The following is a 3,704-nucleotide window of genomic DNA, read 5'->3' as shown; positions in this document are numbered from 1 at the left end:
CGCGTTTTCAAAGTCGCCGGTCTTTGACCTCGGCCGAGTCAAGAGCGTCACTTGCACTAGCAGCAGGGAGCTCCCTCTGTTCGCGGCCGCTGGCCGCCCTCGCGTCAATGTTCTTGGCCGGGTGTGTGGCGAAACCGACTTTACCGCCACTCGACCTTTTCGCCACGTTTTTGAAGGCCTCCGCGCACCGCAGACGATGCGCGGAGCGAACCTAAACAGATCTGACTAGCCAAGCCAAAGCTCAAAGGGGAATGGCCAGAAGTCATCCGCAGAAGCAGTCCTTCTCTTGGCCTTAATCGGCTGAGTCCTATGAGCATCAGTGGAGGGACAGGAATTCTTGTTGACTGTTTGCGCGCGAATTAAGCCGAGCAGACGACAAGCTCTGGGCAGCGACCTAACTTTCCAACCCAAGGCTGTCTTGCACAACGCATCTATAGTTGTTTTCTGTCGATGGTGTCGCTGTAGAAATTTCAGGAAAGTCTGTCGAACCCTTTTTCGACGAAGGCTGATAACTGTTTCGACGATGTTTCGACGTACATCGTTTCATAACATGCTGCATGCGCATTTCATTGAATGTGGGCTGCTTTTCGCCATTCCTCGCGAATTGTTTAAAATGAGTTTATCTCGAGCACTGTGCTAATAAATAGCAAGTAACCTCAGTTTCAGGAAAGCAGCGGGTTGCTATATGCGTGGAGGGCGGTGTTGCAGGTTAAACTGATTACGGCACTGTTATTAATTACAGCGGACTTATTAAAGAACTGATGTAGATGATGCATTCACGATTAGATAAATTTTTGGCGTCGCTAGCTGAAGTGGTTTTAAGTTCAGTTTTGTTTTGCTTATAATAGGACTACTTCTTTCTGTCATACTCTTCTTCATTTATTATTATTTTTTCCTTGTCCACATGCTCATTGCTCAATATGTGTGCGTTTCTATTCCCGGACAAAAGCTCAACGAACATAAGCTCGCCAGTTTTGAACTCATCAAGGCAAAAGCTGATCGCACCGAAGCCTCGCAGTCTGCTAACAGGACCGTTAAATGTTAACGCTTCCGTCTAAGTCCTAATCTAACCCTGTAGACAGCGTAATCATAACCAAACTTGTTTTAAGCGTCATGGTTTACGCTGTTATTTCTGAATTGTTAGCCGTTAATTCCTAATGCATCCATTTAAAATCTAACCTAGCCTCATAACTCTTAACCGCACCTACGGTATCATCATCATCATCAGCCTGACTATACCCACTGCAGGGCGAAGGCCTCTCCAATATTTCTCCAATTAAACCGGTCCCGTGCTAGCTACATCCACTTGGCCCCTGCGAACTTCTCTTAACCTCATCCGCCCACCTAACTTTCTGCCGCCGTCTCACTGCCATACACTGCCATGAAGTCGCAAAACGTATTGAAAAATGCTAATCGTTAATCATTAGCCCCTGTACTTAAGCCTAAGTAAATATTAACGCTAAACTTACCTAGCCTTAGTCTAATGTAAACTGCCATGACCTCAATCACGCAGTTAATGGTTAACTGTTATTTGTTAATTGTTAGCACCTCCACCCAAAACCTAACCCCAACGATACAGTCCAGGAGACAGCGATATACTCACATCATAGACATATGCAGCAGTAAGGTGAGCTTTATTCTGATAAGCTCGAAATTGGTGACCTTCTGGTATGGTATGGTGTTTTATGGTATGTTATGTTATGATATGTTATAGTATGGTATGGTATGGTATGGTATGGTATGGTGTGGTATGGTATGGTATGGTATGGTATGGTATGGTATGGTATGGTATGGTATGGTATGGTATGGAATGGTATGGTATGGTATGGTATCGGATATGAGAAACGCCGTAGAGGAGGATGATTTCCACTATCTATTTTTTTTTAACACCAACTGACTTTGGACGGATACAGTTGCCTTGCGTTTCGCCTCCATCGAACGAGGCCGCAACGGCCGGGGTCGAACCCGCGTCCTCGGGATCACCAGTCTATCTAGGTCCCTAACCACTGAGCCACAACGGCGGGGCTTTCGTCCGGCATCATATGCAGTTCCGACTAGTTAACAAGAAGTATAATTGTGCAACTTAGATAACTGTTTATATGTATTGCCTTCATCTCTGAACTGTCAATGCAATGTTGTTGCTTCACGAGGAATGTGCGATTCATGTCTCGTATTTGGTAGAATTATAAGCCCCCCCCCCCTGAACACGTGCACACGTGCACACACACACACACACACACACACACACACACACACACACACACACACACACACACACACACACACACACACACACACACACACACACACACACACACACACACACACACACACACACACACACACACACACACACACACACACACACACACACACACACACACACACACACACACACACACACACACACACACACACACACACACACACACACACACACACACACACACACACACACACACACACACACACACACACACACGCGCGCGCGCGCGCGCGCACTTTTTCAAAAAAAAAGTGTCGTACGGCAACGTGTCTGACGCGCCGAGCGAACCGCTCTTAATCGCCTGTTGAAAAGAACCATGCTCGAATGCCGGCGGCTGCACCCAGTCGATAAACAGCAATAACTGCATGCTGTTCGCCGACAAGATGCGGCTGTTAGCGTTGCTAATCATGTTGATAGATTCGGAAGTACATGTTACTGACCTCTCGTGCGACGCTCCTTAACTCTTAGTGGCGACTCATCAGTGACGGCAGTATATTCGGCAACATGGGCCGACATTAAATTAATGTTCCACTGGAACATTGAAAGCAGTATTAGTCTTTTATACTTACAAAGTCTGCAAATTTCATTTTATCCAATTTCCCTAGTGTATGGAATTTTTTTCTTTTTTAATATTAGAGTATTTTAGCTGGGACACAGCGCGTATTATAGGAACACAGTTTCGCAGATATACGCTGCAGTTGTTCACCCACTCAAATCAATAGTTCAGAAAGTTAGCAATATCGTGACCTATATTCCATCACGCTTTGACGCTTACATGTGGGGGATCTTTGTACAAACACACTTTTTGGACTGAAAAAAAAAATGAAAAAGCTCCACTTCATGCGGCTTCTTGGACAATGGGTCTACTCTTCAATAAGCTCGCGAATGCGTTCCGGATACCTTCAGTGTACGACCGTACAGACAGCGCGCAACTCCAATCGCGGTTGACTTCTTTTGCCGAAATTCCGCGTTGTCTCGAACAATTTCTACTAAGCTGCCAACTTTTCCGAAGCGGCTTGCCGAATTCGGTGCCCAACAGCGAGGAAAGCGCAATTTTGGCGTAGATGCGGTCCGGACATAAACACAAATATGTTTTTCCGTTGGAATGCAGGCTAATGACCGAAAGTTGCTGCACTTACGTTTGTGCTTTTTCTTCGTTTAAGCGACCATGGAGCCCGAATTCACAGCACCTTTTCTTGATATCGAGAAAGCAACTCAGTGTCGAAACACGTGACGTAAGTTTGGAGCTGGCAGCGATTTCAAGGGGGCGGTGCAGTACCGTTCGTCAACGGCTGGAGCGTGCGAGCCACGCGGCAGTGCGTCCGCAGCCTCCGAGTGTCCCCAACATGACGCCTGCTACTCCCTGACGAAACCTAGAGAATCCCTAGGAACTTCATTTGTCCCCGCAGGTGGCTTTACTCATCACTTGTTAACTTTT

This window comes from Amblyomma maculatum, chromosome 1 (assembly GCF_055883805.1).
Source record: "Amblyomma maculatum isolate TAMU_Amacu chromosome 1, ASM5588380v1, whole genome shotgun sequence".
NCBI lineage: Eukaryota > Metazoa > Arthropoda > Arachnida > Ixodida > Ixodidae > Amblyomma > Amblyomma maculatum.
Note: the sequence above shows the minus strand (reverse complement) of the source record.